Raw genomic sequence first — 22,726 nt, forward strand, 5'->3', positions numbered from 1 at the left:
GGGTATTGCCTTTGAGAGGAAACTCAATGCTGATGGAACATATTGGAAGCCTGAGCAGTACCCCAAAACCTCATGGGTTGCTGCAAAGGGACCTCCAGTTGATCCATCCAACTTATCTGGCTTTACATGTGAATCTCCTCATTCTTCTAATGAGTCATTTGACTCCAACTATAAACTGTTCAAAAATCAGAATGGTGAAGTATTTGCTAGATATGTTGGGACTAACTGCAGGAACGGTTCCCCTATGAAGAAAATCTGGGTTCCCAAAAGTTATGTTGAAAGTCTTCAGGTGAATGTCCTCATGACACCACCTGTGAAGAATAGGAACCCCAGATCAAACTCTTCATATGGACCTAATTCTTCATATGGATCCAAGTCCTCATACGGACCAAATTCCTCACGTGGATCAAATTCCTCAAATGGATCAAAGTCCTCATATGATCATCATCGTGCTAACAGTTCTGTTTCATAGGGTAGAGCTAAGGGCTATGAATATGCACATTATTCTTCAAATCATTATGTTCATAAGTCCTCGAAGAACTTCTCTGCTTATTCATATGCTTACCCTAACCCCTCTTATGTGAAACGCAATGGATTGGCTTCTATGCCACCTTTCTCATATGGTGCTCGCAGAGTGATGAACTCTTTGCCACCCCTTCAGATGTGGGTGGTGAAGAAAAAGAACTAATCTCTTATGCAGGGTTAGGTCTCCAGACGTGCCTTAACGTCTGAAGAATTTGCTGGAGGCCTGACAAAAATGCCTGAAAGGACGCACGCGAATCATGATGAAATGAACTTTCATTTAACACGTCCTCATACTGAAATATCTGTTTTACTGCTTGATGAAATTGAACTGATGAATTTGATGTCATATTCTTCACTGATGAAGTATATGAGTTCGTAAGTTGCACTAATTCATCTGCAGGATGATCAGCCCAAAGTAAACGAGTGGGTTCTCGATAGTGGATGTGCAAATCACATGACTGGTGACAAGAACCTATTGATGGATGCTCCCTTAACACCGTCGCATCTGAAGCGCATCATCTTCGCTGACAAAGGCAAAAGTCAGGTATTGGGTCTAGGTGTTGCAATCTCAAAGGATCGACACATGGACAAAGTCATGCTTGTAGAGTCCTTAGGATACAACCTCATGTCTGTCTCAATGCTTTGTGATCTCGATATGGTTGTTGTGTTTGGAAGATATCGATGTGTTGTGATCATGGAAGCTGACCATTCCAAAGTCTTCGAAGGCTTTAGGAGAGGAGATCTATATATTGTTGATTTCTCTATAGGACCACAACCAGCCGTGTGCTTACTTGCAAAAGCTTCAGAAGGCTGGCTATGGCATCGACGACTTGGTCATGCTGGCATGAGGAATCTGAACACGCTTGCGAAGAAGAAGCATGTCATTGGCATTCAGAATGTCAAATTCCTCAAGGATCACTTATGCGGAGCTTGTGAAGCTGGAAAGATGACAAAGGCCAAGCATCCAGCGAAGACTATCATGACCACTACTCGTCCATTTGAATTGCTTTACATGGATCTCTTTGGTCCTAATCATTATTCTGCTGTTTCAAATGATGCATCTCTATATGGCTTTGTTATTGTTGATGACTATTCTCGTTACACATGGGTACACATTGTCACTTACAAACATGAAGTGCAGGAAATCTTCAAACGATTTTCCTCGAGGGCTTCAACCAACTTTGGTGTGAAGATCAAGCACATCAGAACTGACAATGGGACCGAGTTCAAGAATTCCGGTCTTGATGGCTATCTTGATGAACTTGGTATTACTCATGAGTTATCTGCTCCTTATACTCCTCAGCAGAATGGCGTCGTGGAGCGCAAGAACAGAACCCTCGCTGAAATGGCTCACAGTATGCTTGATGAATACAAAACGCCTTGTTGTTTTTGGATTGATGCAATTGATACTGCGTGCCACATCATCAATCGGGTATATCTTCACAAATTCTTCAAGAAGACTGCCTATGAACTCCTCACTGACAAGAAACTCAATGTGAGTTATTTCAAAGTCTTCGGTGCTAAATGTTGGATTAGAGATCCTCATCACAATGTTAAATTTGCACCGAAAGCACATGAAGCTTTTATGCTTGGTTACGGAAAGGACTCGCTCACCTACAGAGTCTTCAACAACGTTCTTCACAAGGTTGTTGAAACTGTAGATGTGCGGTTCGATGAAACTAATGGCTCACAAAGAGAGCACCTACCTTCTGTGATAGATGAACCAGCACCTGAGGATTCTATCAAGTTCAAGGCTACTGAGGATGTTATTCCTACCGAAGAATCTGTTGAAGAATTCATTCCAGAATGTGAAGAAAATCGAGCTGGTGCACCTGATGAAAATGCTGAAGAAAATGGTGCTGAAGATAATGCTGATCAAATTCCTCAACGACAACCAGCTCATCCTTGCATTGCAAAAGAAGTGCAAGTGGAAAAGATCATCGATGGCATTCGAGCGCCAGGTCCTCTCACATGCTCAAAAGCTTCACATTTATCTAACTTTTGTGGGCACTATGCTTTTGTCTCTATTACAGAGCCCACTAAGGTAGATGAAACATTTCTGGAGCCTGAGTGGATTCAGGCCATGCAAGAAGAATTACATTAGTTCGAGCTCAACAATGTCTGGGAACTGGTCTAACATCCAGATCCTCGCAAGCATAATATCATTGGCACAAAGTGGATCTACCGCAACAACCAAGATGAAAATGGCCTTGTGGTGAGGAATAAGGCACGACTTGTACCTCAAGGCTACACACAGGTTGAAGGAATTGATTTCGATGAAACTTTTGCATCTGTTGCTAGACTTGAGGCTATTCGCATATTACATGCTTATGCTAACCATCGTAATATTATATTACAACAAATGGATGTGAAAAGTGCATTCCTCAATGGTAAGCTTGAGGAAGAAGTATATGTTGCTCAACCCCGAGGTTTTGAAGATCCAAAGAATCCTAACAAAGTCTTCAGACTCAACAAGGCCCTATATGGCCTCAAGCAAGCCCCTCGGGCGTGGTATGACACTTTGAAGGAATTCTTCATGAAGAATGGCTTCACACCCGGTTCACTCGACCCTACTCTCTTTACTAAATCTTATGATTGTGAACTGTTTGTGTGCCAAATATACGTTGATGATATTATCTTTGGCTGCACTGACCAACGTTATAGTGATGAATTTGCCTATATGATAAGTGAAGAATATCAAATATCTATGATGGGAGAGTTGAAATTCTTTTTAGGTCTTCAAATTCGTCAACAGCACAATGGCATATTCATATCTCAGGAGAAATACCTCAAGGAAGTTCTGAGGAAATTCGGCATGCAAGATTGCAAAGGCGTCAAAATTCCTATGCCCACAAATGGCCATCTATGCACTGATGAAAATGGTATTGACTTCGATCACAAGGTATACCGCTCCATGATTGGCTCTTTATTGTACTTATGTGCATCTAGGCCAGATATAATGCTTAGTGTTTGCATGTGTGCCCAATTTCAAGTTGTACCGAAGGAATCACACCATAAGGCTGTGAAGCATATTCTTCGATATCTAGCTCACACACCAACACTAGGATTATGGTACCCCAAGGGATCTATTTTTGATCTCATTGGATATTCTGACTCTGACTATGCTGGTGATCGTGTGGACCGCAAGTCAACATCTGGTACTTATCATTTCCTCGGGCGATCTTTGGTCTGTTGGTCCTCGAAGAAACAGAACTGTGTATCACTGTCTACTGCAGAGGCTGAGTACATTGTTGCTGGTTCTTGCTGGGCTCAACTGCTATGGATGAAGCAAACCCTAAAGGACTATGGCATCATCATGAAGAATGTGCCTCTCCTCTGTGACAATGAGAGTGCAATCAAGATTGCTCACAACCCAGTTCAGCACTCAAAGACAAAGCACATTCAGATTCGTCATCATTTTCTTCGTGATCATGTGTTGAAGGGCGACATCTCCATCGAGCACGTGAAGACTGAAGAACAGCTAGCCGATATCTTCACAAAGCCCTTGGATGAGAAGAGATTTAGCAAGTTGCGGTCTGAGCTAAATATCTTAGAATCTTCGAATGTTCTCTGAAAAGGACACACATCCTGACACTTATGCAAAATTGATGACTTAGATGTGCAACAGATGAAGAAACGTTTTTCTTAATAACACTCTAAGTGTGAAGAAATTAATGAAGAATTTGATTCTCAGAACCCTACGACAATTGTACGTGGTGTCTGAAATCATCATTCTTATACGGTGGGTCACGCCACCACCAAAGTTGAAAATCTTCATTTTTGAAATTCTTCAGTTTTTCAAATTCTTCAACTTTGCAAAATCTTCAATGTTTCCGTCGTTTTTCTTCATTGGCTATATATATATATATATATATATATATATATATATATATATGTACAGACGGTCTATTCTGCTAATATTAGCAGAATAACTATTCTGCACACCACTTCGGCACTGCACGCTCAACAGAAGCGCACTGCATCATTTTAACGACGAGCACTGCAATAGAGACTAGTGAACTTCTCGTCGGAAAAAACTGCACACATTATTTTTTCGGTACTGTTTTCGCTCTAATTTTTTAACCATTTATCGGAATGAGGCGTGTAATATACCATTGAAAAGCTATGAATTAGGCGCAACTTCGACATGTTGAACACTTTTCGAGATTCCACACGGTTTAAGAGCAGTTTTGAAAATAGTGCGGCAGATGACGAGTGGCAGCGAGCTTTTTTTCACGTTTTTTCTAAACCACTTGTCGGAATGAAGCAAATGATACGTGGTTGGATAGATATCATCGAGACGCATCTTTTTAATATAGAAATCTTTCTCTAATTCATTGCGGTTTAAGAGCAGTTTCAAATTTACTAAATCGCGGAACTCTATTTTTCAAGTTTTTTAAAATTTTCGGTACTGTTTTCGCTCCAGTTTTTGAACCATTTGTAAAAACGAGGCGTGTGATACGCCGTTGGAAAGCTACGAACGAGGCGCAACTTTCATATGTTGAAATATTTTTGATATTCCTTACGGATTAAAGTTAATTTTAAAAATCGTGCTGCGGACGACGAGTGGCAGCGGCCGTTTTTCGTGAAATTTTTAAAAACCGCTGGTCGAAATGATTCAAATGATACGCTGTTGGATAGATATCGACGAGGCACAACTTTTTCATGTAGAACACTCTCTCTAATTATTTACAGTTTAAGGGGAGTTTCGAATTTACCGAAATGCAGACACTCTGTTTTTCGTGACACCCAAATCGACGTGCGTACTTCATCCGACTGAAAACCGCACTGCATCGGATGAAAAACCGCACTGCATCAGACGGTCAACTGAACTTCATGATTTTTCTTTTATCAGACGAAAACTTTCTCAGATGAGGTTTTGTGAGTTTTTATTGTCCTTTTTTCAACATTTTTAATGTACTAGAGTGGACTTCAGAGACGAGGACAAGTGAAACGCGACATATATCGAAATGAACTGCATTACTATCTTATTGTTTTGCTAAAAATTTCACACTTTTCATGATGGGCACAAGTGAACAGCATCATTCTAAAAATTGAACCATATCGAGGACCAAACGCACTGCAAGTGTTGATGATAGTCACTGATTTTTAAGACACACTTCACAAATCGCACTTGAAGGGTAATGAGCACTATATTTTTTCTAACACTATATTTTTTCATCAACAAGTATGTACTACACGGACAAGCTCAGTGGACTGCATCATTGTGCACCGCTGTTCAATAAAAAATATTTACAAAGTGAGCTGCAATTTTTATAGAGTGAACCTCTAGGGCCACCGAAGCGAACCGCTTAGTCACAAACGCAGCAGAAGCATCTGAGTAGCAGTACTCTTTTTCTGTTTTGTTGTTCTGCCCTCCCACGCAAAAGGAACTAAATTGAACTGAACCCAAAAAATAACAAAAAGGTAAAACTACAGTGCAATTGGCCACCAATGCAAACTGCAGCATGCCCCACCAAGGAACCGCACTACAGTTTCTCAAAAAAAAAGAACCACACTGCAGCACCCTGGGCAACCGATCCCAAATGAACTGCACCTGTCTCCCAGCGCCCTCGTGTGGTCGCAGTCGCCCACTTTTTCACCATGTGTTTTTTTCCTCTCTGCGCTGCAAAGATACAACAGTCAAGAAAATGAAACCGGCAAGGTCAACGACCCACGTCGGAGCTAATGGAGCTGCTCACGGACCATCAAGGTGCAGCACAGAGTGAGAAGAGGCAATGTGAAGGTCGTGGTCATCAGGAAAGGGGACTAACACACCGACATCGTGTGGTTGGAATCGCCCACTTCCTCCTCTCCTAGTAGGCCACAATCATGCAAACGCACAACAAATGAGGATTCGGTGAACATCAAGATGGAGTGTAGGAAGCACGACGGGCAGGGCTTGTACGGGGCGAAGACAGGAGGGCTCGCCGGTCCTATTTTTGAGCTCACAGGCCCTCACCAAACCGCATCGCATGCCCCGGTGTGCTTCAAGCCTGGGACTTCTATACTACAATTGAAGGAGGGGCAACTCGATGATTTAGTGGGAGGATGGAGAGAGCAGCCAAATCTGAAAAGGGGGGAAATGTACAGACCTGCATACCCTGCCATTGTTCTTCCACGATTTTTGTAGTCACCACCATCAAATTTTGCTTGTGGCAAGGGATCTCCCGGAGACGTAGAAGTGGTCGCCTTTTTGAAGCACCTCCTCTGATCTTCCCACTGATGATGTAGAGGAGCACCGATGCCCAATCCCGTTGGTCGCCGGGGTAAGGAGGAGGGACGAGGGGTGGTGAACTAGTCGGATCTAGGTGTCTGGCAGCCCGAGATGGCGGCGGTTAAAGCAGGGAAAGATGGATCCGGAGAGATCCGGTGCTGGGCGACGGTGGTCGGTAGCTGGGCTGCGGCGGCCGGAGGGGTCTCACCGTCGGCCTCGTCTGTGCTGGGAGGGAGAGGAGGTGGACGAATGTGGAGGGGTTTCCGGGGATGCGAGAGAGAGGTTGTGGGGTGCCGATGGCATTGGTGAGGCTTGATCTCGTGGTGGGCCACAGATACGGCAGCGGTGGGAGGTGGGGAGAGGCAGCCCCATGTGCTAGGAGGAAGACAGGGTTGCGATGGCGCGCGGGGAGCTCGTGGGAGGCGCCGGTCGGCGGGCAGAGCACCACCACGCGAGGAAGCTAGGGGAGACGCCATGGCGTGGCGGTGGGGCACATCAGTGGAGAGGTGGTGAGGGGCAGGTGAGCGCTGGGGAGGCGGCGGTGCGACCGCGCAAGGGGGGGGGGCGACGGCGTAGGGAGGGAGGTGGGGCGGCGGGGCGAGGGAGGCGGTGTGGCCGGCTGAGAGGTGGGAGGTTGTGGGATGGTGGAGCATCAGCAGAGAGAGGAGTGGGGTAGGTGAGAGGGATAAGGTGGGGTGTTTTTTGCGCGTGCAGTTCGGTCAGTCATTGCCGCTGATTAGTTTGTAGCTACGGGGTAGGTTCGGGTGTTATCAGAATAAGCCTAGGTGTTAGCAGAATAAGGTCTTAAGGGTGTTATTAGAATAGACCCACCCTATATGTATATATATATATATATATATATGAGTTTATGTCCTCTACAACATTCACTTATGGCTATTTCTTCAAGTTGCATTTTCTGCTGAGTGAATGTGATCGGACCCTTTCCCTTCTATGCTATACTCAACCCAACCTATTCACAAATTCTTCATGTGCGTTCTATTTGAAACTCGTTCAAAATCTTCACTGTGTCCTTGACAGCTGAAGAATTTGTGAACGGAACTTTAAAATTAATCTGATCAAAATTTTCGGTTTTACCGCTCAATCCGTTCCGGATCCCACGATAGACTTATCTATTCACTCACGATCTAACATGATCTCCACTTCTCAGTACGTGGGTGACACATGTCAAGAGAAGGAGAAGGTTCAGGGGCACATTCGTCCTAAATCTTCGGGCGAACAGTTTTTCACTGCGACTATAAATACCCCCTCTCCCCTTCCTCACTTCCTTTACTTCGCTTAACCGCTCTCTCTCTCTCGCTCGAGCTTCTCCAACCCTAGTGTCGCCGCTACTCCATCATCGCCGGTGAGGAAGAGCTTCACTGCCTCGACCTCGTCGCCGTCGTACTCGTGCCGACCGCGGAAATCTTCACTCCGCCGCCGCCGTAGATGTCTTCCTCCGCCAAGTTTGGGCGTGGAAGATCTACACCGACGAACTTCACTGTTCTTCTTCACAGTTCGTCGTGTTCTTCATCAAGGGTAATTAAAAGTTACTTTTACTACCTCTTTTGATTCGAAATTTCACAACAAAATCTTCAAAGGTGTTTATTTCTTCAAATCCACACACACAAAACACCTCACTAGTCATCTGTTCTTGATTCGTTTCTCTAAGCATCGTTTTTCTTCAAGATTCCTCAATTGTGTGGATCTTCGATCTATACAAGTCTGGAACCTAAGACAAAGAACTCTTAGTGAAATTCTTCAAGACTCATCTGGTCAAATTCCTCAAACTTGTTCTTTTTGAAAAACCTTCTGAGAACGCATATGACCTCTCCAAATTCCTCGCAACTATACTCTATTCACAGGTACTCATGTCCGCTGCTGAATCACTAGGTTCTCATCAACTTAACTCATTTGCAGCGTTCCTCGAAGAAAAGTTGCACACTTCTTCAGAAAATTCGATTGTTCAAATTCCTCATCTGAAGAATATGGCTGATGGTAAGAAGCCGTAGAAAGGAGGAAAGAAACCTGAGGTCATGACTGCTTTTGAAATACCTGAGGACATCTATGCTGATTATTGCACACCTGATGAGGCTAAGTACGGGAAAGAAACTAAAACTCAACGCAAGGTGCGCATACAGAAGATTGAACGGAGATGGGCAAGAGAATGGAGGGAGTACAGATATGTGACTCCAAAGTACATGAAGAATTTCGCACTTAATCCTCCATGCCCAAGAGCTCCATTGGCACCTGGCCAAGAAGCTGACCCCACCAGCATCAAGCGTGGTGAGGATTTTCCTGAAGAATGGGCCAAATGCCAAGCTAAGTTGGAAAGACAAGCCAAAGAAGCAGTGAGGAAATTCAATGAAGACTCTGCTGCTGCTACTGCCACTCAGGCCTCTATCAAGACAAGAAAATCAATGGCAAAGAAGCCCGCTCACAAGCCAAGTTCTTCACCAACTATGCCCTCACAGCCAAGTTCCTCAGCAATGCCCTCATGGCCAGAATCTTCAAAGCCCTCATGGCCAGATTCTTCAAAGCCCTCATGCCCAGTTCCAACTATTGCTCCTCCTCCAAAGTCCTCAGCTGCTCCGGCAAAGTCCTCAACACTTGTACATTTGGCCACGTGCCAAAGGACAACAGGCATCTCTATTGCCTCTGGTGCCTCAGCAAGTTCCTCAGCTGCACCAAAATCTTCATCAGTCCCCACTCTGCTGAAGACAAAGGCAACAACTGGTCGAGGTCCTCGGCCAAGTCCGAAGAAGAAACAGGTTGCCTTCCAAGTGCCATCTGACGATGAAGCTGATGATGATGAACTTGCAGAAATCATCCGAGACCGACAAGAAAGGGCCGCTAGAGCCAAAGGCACAAATGTGCCACTGCTTTTGGATCCAAGGGTGATCCTTGATTACATTGATCTCTGGCACAAGGACCCAAATACTCCTATGCCTGATTTCAATCTGACTCCTGGTCAAAGTCACATGCTGACCCATTTCATCACTAAAGAGAGATGGAAATTTGAGAAGGCCAGGCAGATCAAGAAGACTCAGTTCATAAAGGAGAAGTTCCTGAAGAATAATGTTGTCAATATGACAACTGATGAACTCCTCAAGATCCAAGCTAAAATCAAAACCCTCAGCAATGACTTCAATGCTTACTATGCTGATTGGCAAGGAGCCAAAGTTAGGTTTGTGAAACTGATTGAGAAATTCACAAATCTTGCAGCCCCATCGCAACAAGAAATTCCTCATGCTGAAGCATCTGCTCAGCCAACTAAAGAACATGCCAGCATCGCTGATGACAGTCAGGCTGCTGAAGAAAATGCTAGTTCCAGGGCTAATGACTCCATTCCAGCCACTGAAGAAATTGTTAGGGCATCCACTAGTGGTGCGCCTCAAGAAACTGAAGAAGTCAGGACAACTGCATCAGTTGCGCCTGAGGAAATTCAACCAGATTCCTCAGTTCCATCTGCGCCTACCCCAACTCCAATTCTTCCATGTGCATTCGATGTGAAGAAGACCAAGGCTGTAGAGCGAGCTGCAGTGAAGAAAAGGAAAGCATCCAGTGCTTCAGAATCTTCAGCTCCAAAGAAGATGAAGCCTCTGACAAGCTCTATTGAAAATCCAATTGATGATGTTCCGATTTCCACCATGCCATCAAAGGACCTTGTTCCTTTTGATGAGGAATATGTGATCCCTAGCAGATCTAATGAAGAACCTCAATATGCTGCTTCGTCAGAGCAGGTTGATGAAGAAATTGAAGTGGATACGATCCCTTCGACGCATGGTGCTTCCTCGCTAATGCCTCAGTTCACAGCTAAAGAGGCTGGCGTTGAAGAAATTGAAGATGAAGACGTGGACATTGGCTGCACAATGCCCATGATGAATGATGACTTTTGGGAAAGTCAGCACCCCAATTCTCCACTCTTCACCCCACTTTAACAAATAACTCAGTCCCCTGCACCAACAGTTCAAATGGGCTCTAAAGAAACTCATCCCACCTCGCCTATGCATGAAGACATTCCAGCCGCTAGTGCTGAAGAAGTTGCTGTTGTTGAACCTTTGAACAGGCAGACTGCTAATGAAGAGGAACCAGAAATTCCTCAGCCTGAAGAACCTGAGATTGTGATTCCTGAGGTTGTGATGCAACTCACTGACACTCCCGTGCCCAAGCCTAGGGATCCATTCTCAAAGAAGCAAAAGTTCAAGGCTGAAGATTTCTTCAGCGAGCATGTGGTCTTCACTGACTACAACCCGTATGACTCTGCTCGCATAAGGAAGAGGCGTTTCTGGACTGCTAGTCAAGCCAATTTCTATTCCTCAGTACTGTTCGACAAAGATAAAGTCTTCGATCATGAACATATTCCTCATGTGGACATGGAGTCTCTGCCGTGCATCGAGCCAGTCCTCAGTGTTCTTCACGATGCTGGATTACTAAATTTCTGCACTGACATCTGTGACTGGAATGAAGAACTCATTCTTCAATTCTATGCAACGCTGCACATCACAGGAAACTCTGAAGATGTGAATTCATGGGTGCTGGACTGGATGTCTGAAAATACTCACTACAAGGCACCAGCAACTGAATTGCTTCGTGCCCTCCCACTCAGTCCTCCCCTTGACGGTGCTCGTTGCGTCTACAGTGAACCTGAACTTTCAAATCATTTCATGCAAGTGCTGATGAAGCCTTTGAAGCCAGGGCAGGCTCCTCGAACCAAATTCCTCGTCAAGGAATTACTATATGTGCCCCGGACTGTCTATCGCATTCTGACGAAGACAATGAGTCCAATCAAAGGCCACGACTCAAATGATGAAGAGGTCGTTGGCATCATGAAGAACATGCTTTTCAATATCATTCATGGCGTTCCCGTCAACTTCCATGATTTCTTCATGAGGACTCTGGCGAATATTGCTATGTCACCATTTGAACTGAAGCCTTATGCACCATGGATTATGAGATTCATCAGGACAAGGGCTTCACTAAATTACAAAGCTGACACTTTGAACCATGGCAGCTACTTGCCTCCGATTGAAGTCCTCAAACGGACATATTCCTCAGCTGATGACAAAGGCAAGGCAACTGCTGTGATAGATGAAGGCATTCGTCCATTGGATGGTCAATTTCGCAAGGCTGCATCCTACTCCACCAATGATGACTCTGGCACACATGACTCTGCCGCCAAGCAGAATCCTCAAGCCACAGCACCCAGGTTGATGACTGATCGTGAGTTACTCCTCAGTCTTCATCAGAAGGTTGATCGCAATCACAAATGGGTCAAGCGTCAGTTTGGTTCAATTCTTCACAACATGACATCAACACACAATGCAGTGAAGAAAAACCAATACTACCTCCATGAAACCTTCAACCATACCTGGGTTGTTCTATCACATGTCTACAGCGCTGCTGATCTGAAGAATATGGGTCTCAAGGAAGAATTTGACTGGTCTGCACCTCCACCGAAAAAATTCAAGAAGGTCAAGGTTCCTTCCTTGGTGGCCAGCTCCTATTCTTCATCACGCGAGACTGATGAAAATGAAGACTTAGACGACACTGCGGCAGGCCCTACTACGACTATCGACCCAACGCTGGCGCTCCTCCATCAACTTGATATTCTTCAGGGGCGTTAGTCCTCAGTTTTGAACCTTTTGGTCATTCGATGACAAAGGGGGAGAAATTTGAGTTAGTCTTCAAGCGGGTCTATTATATGGGCGTTGTTTTTGCTAAGTTACAACTCTCATTCTTCTGAAACTTTATTGGATCGAGTTGTAATCTTAAACCCGATGGTGCTCTGATACTTTTGATGCACTGTGATCTGATACTCTTGATGCGTTATTCTGCATGCTTGTTCCTCATTAACATTATTGCACGCATGCTGAATTTCATCAGGCACCATATTTCATCATGCATTTCAAATTCTTCATATTATATGTCAAATGCGTGTATGAATTACAATATATAGGGGGAGATCTCCATGATTCAACTCTTCAAGTGTGCATTGCTTCAAAAGCAAATTCCTCACTATGCACATCTTCAGGGGGAGTTCCTCTATATCTTGCAATCAAATTCCTCAATATCAGTACTTACACTTCACATGTTTATCCCCGTTGAAAACTTAACCTATATTGTCATCAATCACCAAAAAGGGGGAGATTGTAAGTGCATCTAGTGCCCCTTAGTGATTTTGGTGTATTGAAGACTTATAGGTTAAGGGACTAATGCGTTTGTGAGTGTACACAGGTCTATAAGTCTATGAGGAGTTTGATATTTACAGGGAAAGTCGACCCCTAAAAATGAATATCTTCGACTGAAGATTTTGGTATTCCTGAAGACTTTCATGAAGACTTTGAAAGTGAAGAAATTGGTGTATCCGTGAAGACTTGATATTCATGCGAGGAATATGAAGCTTGAAGACTTTCGTTGTCATAGTTTTGTGTTTTCTCTTTTTTGAGTCATAGGAAACACCATACTGTTAAAGGGGGTCGAGGAAATACTAAGGAAAAATTTCCATGTGATGCTCAACTCAAAATCCTACACCTACCAAACCCTTCGAGTGAAGCCTTTGGAAATCTCATACAGTTCAGTCAATTTCTTCAGTGACAGAGACGAAGTTCTTCTGGTCGCTGAGGAATTTGTTCTGACTGAGGAGTTAGGAATTCGCCAGTGCGGATTGCCTACACAGTGAGGAACATGATAGCCCTGAGGAATTTAAGAGTCAAAATTCCGATCGTTGCTGTGCTACGCGCCAGCTGTCCCAAAATATCTTATCCACCTAACGGTCATATCAGACAAGGGCATTTATGTCTTATCATGTCGGGCTGCTCCCTAGGCTATAAATAGCCGCCCCCTACAACCACTAGCTGGTTGGCTGCTCCGAGAGAAACTGACACTTGTCATTTGAGAGCAACCCATCCTCCGAGGACTTTGAGCGAAAATCATCGAGTGAGGAAAAACCCCAAACCCAAACACCTACAAACCCAAAGTGATTGAGCATCACTGAAGAGATTGATCCTGCGTGGATCCGACGCTTGTTACCTTTGAAGACTGTGCTTCTTCCAGACGGTTAGGCGTCATGGTCTAGAGCATCCAAGAGGAATTGTGGATCGCCGAGTGACCGAGTCTGTGAAGGTTTGGAAGTCGCCTGAAGACTTACCACGAGTGATTGGACGAGGTCTGTGTGACCTTAGTTCAAGGAGAATACGGTGAGGACTTGGTGTCCTGAGCTGCGTGCTCAGCGACTGGGTGTCCGGGACTGTGTGTCCTCGAGTTTAAATACTCAGCCGCTCCAACCAGACGTACAACTGAGACAACAGTTGGAACTGGTCTACCAAATCATTGTCTTCACCAACCTTACTGGTTCTATTTCCTCAACTCTTTCATTTCCTCATTCTGTGTTGAGTGATTGTTCATATCTGTGTTTGAAGACTTTGACTTTGACTTATCTCAATTTCCTCATTTCAATTTCTTCAGTCTGTTTGTCTTCATCTTGTGTTATCCTGTGTTTACACTTCATGTACTCTGTGCTTGTCTTCATTTCATCATGATGACTATGTCTGTATCCTGTTATGCTTACTTCTGAGTACTTATTCCGCTGCTAGTAGTTCTTCGCTAAGGAATTTCCTCACCGGCAAATTCCTCAGTGAAGAATTCATAAAAATCTCCTATTCACCCCCCCTCTAGTCGATATAACGCACTTTCAGGCAACTTTCAAGCTATTCTCAAAAGCCATCTCCTATGCTTGTTGGAATATCAGAAAGAGTAGAGAAAAGAATGATGCACCGTTCACTGGATACAATTTGGAGTCGAGAACTCCAAATTCTTCCAAACAGTTGCAACAGAATGGTACAGAAAAAATTGCATATCTACTCTGAATTCTCCCGATGGCACCCAAGTGGAAGATCATATGGGTAAGGAGTCCATTTTTCTAGGCTTTTCGAGACCGCATGGGTAAAGCGAATCCCCAACCAATGATTTTCAACCTCTCTCCAACATACTTAGATCCCAGGTGGACTTTGAAAAGCTCACGTCCCCATTTACGCATGAGGAGATATATAATGTGGTTAAGGAAATGCCACCTGACCATGCGCCAGGCCCTGATGCTTTCAATGGAACATTTCTGAAAGATAGCTGGCCTATCATCAAGAAATACTTCTATGGCCTGTGCGAGGAATTTCATCAAGGAGATCTTACCTTTGAAAGTTTGAACTATGGATTCATCACACTAATACCCAAGAAAAACACTCGAGAAATAGTGAATGACTTCTACCCAATTACCCTTCTCAATTGCTGCCTCAATTTATTACCAAGATTCTAGCTAATCGTCTACACAAAATTATTCTGCAAATTTTCCATCATAACCAATACGGCTTCTTGAAGGGTACATCCATTCATGACTGCCTTGCCTGGTGATGTCTGCTAGAACTACGTTGATATTTGCACAAAGAGGAAGGGATGATGCAATATAGAGACGGTAGGTATTTCCCTCGGTGATGAGACCAAGGTTATCGAACCAGTAGGAGAACCTCCTCACACCACACAAACAACACCTGCAAAAAAAATAACAAGTACTCGCAACCAGACGTGTTAAAGGGGTTGTCAATCCCTTTCGGGTACGACGCCTCAAGATAGGCAAATAACGTGAGGTAAAAGTGGTAGATAGGGTAAATAGATCGCGGAATAAATAAATTGCAGCAATGTATTTTTGTATTTTTGGTTTAATAGATCTGAAAATAAATGCAAAGGAAAATACATCACAAAGGCAAAGATGATGAAAAGAGACCCAGGGGCGTAGGTTTCACTAGTGGCTTCTCTCGAGAAAAATAACAAACGGTGGGAAAACAATTACTGTTGGGCAATTGATAGAACTTCGAACAATCATGACAATATCCAGGCAATGATCATTATATAGGCATCATGTCCAAGATTAGTAGACCGACTCTTGCCTGCATCTACTACTATTACTCCACACATCGACCGCTATCCAGCATGCATCTAGTGTATTAAGTTCATGGAGAAACGGAGTAATGCAATAAGAACGATGACATGATGTAGACAAGATCTATTTATGTAGAAATAGAACCCATCTTGTTATCCTTAATAGCAATGATACATATGTGTCGTTTCCCCTTCTGACACTGGGATCAAGCACCATAAGATTGAACCCATCACAAAGCACCTCTTCCCATTGCAAGATAAATAGATCAAGTTGGCCAAACAAAACCCAAATATCGGAGAAGAAATACGAGACTATAAGCAATCATGCATATAAGATATCAAAGAAGACTCAAATAACTTTTATGGATAAAAACATAGATCTGATCATAAACTCAATGTTCATCAGATCCCAACAAACACACCGCAAAAAGGCTTACATCATATGGATCTCCAAGAGACCATTGTATTGATAATCAAAAGGAAGAGAGAGGAAGCCATCTAGCTACTAACTACAGACCCGTAGGTCAGGCACCAATGGAAGTGGTGAACCCCTCCGTGATGGTGTCTAGATTGGATCTGGTGGTTATGGACTCTGCAGCAGCTGGAATTGATTTTTGTCGACTCCCCTAGGGTTTCTCGAATATTGGGGTATTTATAGAGCAAAGAGGCGGTTCAGGGGGCAGCCGAGGTGGGCACAACCCACCTGGGTGCACCTGGGCCCCCATGCGCGCCCTGGTGGGTGTTGCCCCCTCAGGGCACCCCCCAGGTGCTTCCTTGGCCCACTAGATGTCTTCTGGCCCAAAACAATTCTCAAGAAGTTTCGCTGTGTTTGGACTCCGTTTGATATTGATTTCCTGTGATGTAAAAAACATGCAGAAAATAGCAACCGACACTGGGCACTATGTCAATAGGTTAGTACAAAAAATGATATAAAATGACTATAAAATGACTGTAAAACATCCAAGAATGATAATATAACAACATGGAACAATCAAATATTATGGATACGTTGGAGACGTATCAGCATACCCAAGCTTAATTCCTGCTCGTCCTCGAGTAGGTAAATGATAAAACCGAATTTTTGATGTGAAATGCTGCCTAACATGTTCATCACATTTCTTTTCTTTATAGCATGGAAATTTAGAATTTTATATGGTTCAAAGCAATAGTCTAGTTTTGATATGAAGACTTTAATACTCAAGCATACCAACAATCAACCATGTCCTTTCAAAATATCAACACTAAAGCAAGTTATCCCTAGCCCATAATGCTCAATCATTGATCCATTCATGAAACACACTCGAATATTAGCTACACCCAATGCTCAAATATGATCATAGTGCCCCTTAGTTGGTGCTTTATGAGAGAATATGGAGACTCTAATTCAAAATAAAAATTGCATAAGTCAAAGAAAGGCCCTTCGCGGAGGGAAGTAGGGATTTTTAGAGGTGCTAGAGCTCAAAGCTTAAATTGAGAGATAAAAACATTTTTGAGAGGCATACTTTTCCCACCAACGTAAATGACTTAGAGATCCCAACACTTTCCATGCTACATACATCATAGGCGATTCACACAAAGAAAATAAAGTTTATTCCTTTTTCCACCATTACTTTCACTTTCCACTGCTAGACGAATCCACGGTTGCCCTACATAAGGTGATCCTTTCGTTCAACACTCGACGATACTTTGTATAATTAATGTGATCATGTTGTCCAAATACTAATACTCTTCATAATTAAATTGATCATAGTGTTAAATGCTCGATAATAATTTCCATAATTAATATTATCCTGGCATCCAAATAATGATACTCTTCATAACTAATAGTCCTTCCGTCCAAATAATGATACTCTGCATATTAGTATGATCCTCCCGTCGTACGCTCAGTTATGCTTTTCAAATTAAATAGACATATTAACTGTTTGGCTAATCAAAACAGATAATTAACTCGTCTGGCTAATTAATTGCATGCAACTGTGGGGAATGAGGGAATTGCACAAGAGATAACTGAGACGAGTTTTGGGTATTAATGTATGTGCGTGAAATCAAACCAAACCAAAGCAAATTTATTTTTCACAAAAAAATCACTAGTTAATGGGACTTATTTAATTCCACACATAATTAATTGTCTAGCTAATCAATTACATTAATGACTTGATTCCCAAATTGATTTGGTACTCGGTTTCCAAATTATTTTTTATATTTTTCTTTTGTGTGAGGCAAGGGAGGTGGGTTTTCTTGTGTGTGTGCAGAGATGAAGCGGATGGGGTTTTTTGAAGGGGGGGGGGGTTAATAGTAGTGATAAATTTGAAAAAAAAACTACTATTAATTATCTATATCCCTAAGGCTGGTCGTAATGATACTGCTTCTATAATGCATAGTATTATAAGTAGTGTCTTACATTGACTTATTAATTGTCATGCATGACACAAAGTAGTACAACATTTAATATGATACGATATCATGATATGATACCACATCCTCTCTTTCCTCTTTAATTGTGTGCCACATCATCCAAAAAGTCCACTTGGCATGCATGATACTCCCTCCTTTCCGGTTTATAGAGCTCAAATCTGAAATCTCATCAACCAAGGCATTTTGTGAGTGGAGGAATGTAACATACTTTATAGAACTATCCAAATTAAACTCATGCATTAATTTGAATTAATTGCAGTGCATGCATGCTTGACCACTAGATAAGTAGGAACATTACATGCATTGGTGTGTTCCTTTTAAATTCTTGCATGCGAATATTTAATGCACCCCGGAAATTAAAAATGAGATGGAGATGATCCCTTTAAATTGGAAAAGCAAAAAAATAAGATAATCCCTATAAACTGGAAAGGAGGGAGTACCATTTATAATACTCTCATTACCACCAGCCTAATTATGTGTCTCACTAATTAATTAATTACATGAATGTCTCGATTTCAAAATTAATTTGACACAAAAATCGCTACTTAAAAGGTCTTAATTAATTACATGCATAATTAATTATCTAGCTAATTAATTGCATTAATAGCTTGATTTACAAATATGATTTGGTGTTTGGTTTCCAAACGGTTATGCATTAATAACTTGTGATACTTTTCATAATTAACATGATTCTGCCGTATAAGGCTCGATAATACTTTTCATAATTAATGTGATACTCATGTCCAAAGAATAATACTCTCTGTAATTAACGTGATCCTTCCGTACAATACTCGACGATACATTTTATAATTATCATGATCATCATGTCCAAAAACTAATACTCTTCAAAATTCAAGTGATCATAGTGTTAAATGCTCGATAATACTTTCCATAATTAACATGATCCTTCCGTCCAAATTATGATACTATTCGTAACTAATGATCCTTCCATCCAAAGAATTATACTCTTCATATTGGTATGATCCTCCTATCGTACGCTCAATTATACTTTCCAAATTAAATGGATATATTAATTGGCTGACTAATTAAAATACATAATTAACTTCTCTCGCTAACTAATTACATGTAACTACGAGGAAGGCAAGAATTGTACAAGAGATAACTGAAACGATTTAAGAACATTAATAGATGCGTGTGAAACCAAACCAAGGAAAATAAAATTGATTTGTCATAAAAAATTCACTACTTAAACAGACTTAACTAACTGCACGTGTAATTAATTGTTTGGCTAATTAATTACATTAATTACTTGATTCCCAAATTGATTTGGTGCTTGTTCCAAATCATATTTCTTCTTTTTATTCTTTTATTTTTGTGTGAGGCAAAGGAGGTGGGTTATTTTTGTGCGTATGGGGAGATGAGAGCGGATGGTTTTTTCGTAAGGGGGTCAAGGGTTTACTAGTAATGATAAATTTGAAAAGACTTTCTACTATTAATTATCTGCATCCCTTATTGTGTGTCTTACTAATTAACTAACTCAAATGATAATGCCCACACGTGTGGCATATTTGCACATCGCCCACACGCCTTGATCCACATTTATTCTGTTTTGCACGAACCCTAAAGTAATATGAGTGCCACATAGACATAGCGTGTTAGTGTGGGTGTTAGAGCATTCGCCCACGCGACCCGCAGCGTGCGTTTGCCAGCTGCGCCATCTGGGTGAACCAGTTCCCGCCTACACAGTCACCAGCCAGTCCACGCGCGTGTGGGTGAACTGCTCTTCACCCATAGACGGTCGTACGATGATAGATGGCAACTACAGTTGCGCGTATGCGACAACTAGGTAAACTCTTTTTGGTGGCGTGACCTTGCAAATCTTATGCCAATCTACCGTGGCATTACCCAAGTACAGGTCAAACGTGGTGATTCGGTCCTCTTCTGGAAAGATGACTAGAATCAGTCCCTCTTGGCGGAGCAATATCCACGCGCTTTCTCTTATGTTCTTAATGAGGACTTGTCTGTGCATGGGTTCTTGACTGCCCCCGCCCTCCAAGAAACCTTTCATCTACCACTGTCGACACAAGCTCATGACGAACTCAAGCTTCTCCAAACTGATTTAACGACCGTGACTTTGGAAGATCGCGACGATGTCTGGTCCTATTGCTGGGGGTCAACTTCGTTCAAAACCACAGCATACTATCAGTTTGTTTTCCGAGATGTGGTTGCGCACGTGGCTTTCAAGTGGCTCTGGAAGACTAAATGCATACCCAAAACCAAAGTCTTTGGTTGGTTCTTACTTTCGGGCCGTCTCAACACGAGGAATATGCTCAAACAGCGTCATTACAATATTGGTGACAACTTTGACTGTCTTCTTTGCGGGCAGCACATAGAAGAAAATGGTGGAGCATCTCTTCTTCCATTGTACCTTCGGTAAGGAATGTTGGAGTATGTTGCGCATGTCTTGGGCTACACATGGAGATAGATTGCAGCTAGTGGGGGACCTAAAGACACAACACCCAAGGAAAATGATCATGGAAATATTCCTCACTGCTGCTTGGAGCCTTTGGAAGGAGCGCAATAACAATTACTTTAGACGTATGTCACCCTCTATCCATTCTTGGTTCAACAGATTCAAGGAAGACTTTGGCAATATTAGATATAGACTGTCTAGTGATAAGAGACATGTTGTCTCTTCCTTCCTGCAAAGTTTGCCTCAACATAGTTAGGGTTGAGTCTTTGTTATAACCCTTCCCCCACACCACCCCCCCCCCCACTTACTCCACTGTAAAAAACACCATGTAATTGTCCTTTTGTTTGTTGATATATACATGCAGTAGGAGCCTTTCCTACTGTCTTAACCCTCAAAAAAAACTAGGTAAACACACATGGCAACTATGATTTGTTGTAGATGACAATTGCAGTTGCACGTACATGCCAACCAGGTAAACACACATTGCAACTATGATTAATCATACATGGCAACTAGTTAAGCACACATGGCAAATATGGTTTGATTGCACCCGGCAACTACCATAAATTAGACATGACAACTATAGTTAACCAAAACAGAAAGAGTTGCCATACTTTTACAACTACATTTGCCATCCCGAATGGCAACTAAAGTGTCATCATGCGGGTAACTAACATAGCTGTGCCAGGACGTGTGAACATTTTTGATTCGTGCCACACGCGCGGGGTGGGATGAGCAGCACTTGTTCGGCATGTGGCACGAAGTAGTTGCGCCCACACATGTGGGCAGTTCTAATGTTCGCCCACACATGGCCCGTGTGGGCTGCCTTCTGCTTATGCCACACAGGGTGTGTGGACGAATGTTTACTATGCCACACGTGTGGGCGTTATCACCGTCCTTAATTAATTGTATTAATGGCTCAATTTCATAATTAATTTGGCACACAAATTCCCTACTTAAAAGGACTTAATTAATTGAATGTGAAATTAATTATCTGGCTAACTAATTGTATTAATGGCTTGTTTTTCAAATTGATTCGGTGCTTGGTTTCCAAATTGTTTTGCATTAATGACTGGTGATACTTTTCATAATTAACATGATCCTCACGTATAAGGCTTGATAATATTTTTCATCATTGATGTGATACTCACGTCCAAAGAATAATACTATCCGCAATTAACATGATCCTTTCATTCAACACTCGATGATAATTTTTATAATTAACGTAATCATTCTATCCGAAAACTAATACTCTTCATAACTAAAATGATCCTACTGTCAAACGCTCTCGATAATAGTTTACATAATTAATATGATCCTCCGACCAAATAATGACACTTTTTATAATTAATGTTAATATGTGATCCTTCCATCTAAAAAATGATACTCTTCATATTAGTATGATCCTCTCATCCAACGCTCGATTATATTTTTCAAATTAAACAGACATATTAACTATCTGGCTAATTAACACACATAATTAACTGGTCTAACAAATTAATTTCATTCAATTGTGGGCAAGGCAGGAATTGAACAAGAGATAATCGAGATGATTTTTAGGCATTAATGCATGCGTTCGAAACCAAACCAAACCAAACGACCCTTTACGAGTAGAGATATACATGAATAAAGAACTAAATAAACAACCATGAAACCACGAATCATCCTACACCTCCTCCCGAGTCCTAATGGCAGCCGTGGCATGGCACGGCATGTCCGGCGCTTAATGCCCGTCGCCGGGGCTGGGCCCGGAGTGCTTGATCCCGCGGAGCATGCCGATGTCGAACACTAGCCTGTGCCCCACGGCCCTCACCACCGTCTGGATAGCATCGCCCGCCGGCGATTCCACCGTCACCACAAGCGCAGTGCGGCCTTCCTCCCGCACCGCGACCGGCCTGGCGCCACTCACGGCGGCCGCCGTCGCAAGAACCAGGCACGCCACCCAGAGGAGAGCGCCCGCCGGTGCTCCCGCTCTGAGCCTGACCGCCATTCTTTCTCTCTTTTGACTAGGATGCAGGCAAAGAAGAATACGCGGCAGGTGCACACGTACGTGTATCTATGGGCGAGCAGTATATGTATTCTGATGCTTCGTTTGCTGTTGCCTCTTGGTTCTGGCTTCGGCTTCATATATAGGGACCGAGATCGACGGGCTAGCTCTTGGCTTTGACCGTCGGAAACTTGGAATGGTCGGAGGCGTTGGAAAATCA

The sequence above is a fragment of the Triticum aestivum genome, chromosome 7B, assembly GCF_018294505.1.
Source record: "Triticum aestivum cultivar Chinese Spring chromosome 7B, IWGSC CS RefSeq v2.1, whole genome shotgun sequence".
NCBI lineage: Eukaryota > Viridiplantae > Streptophyta > Magnoliopsida > Poales > Poaceae > Triticum > Triticum aestivum.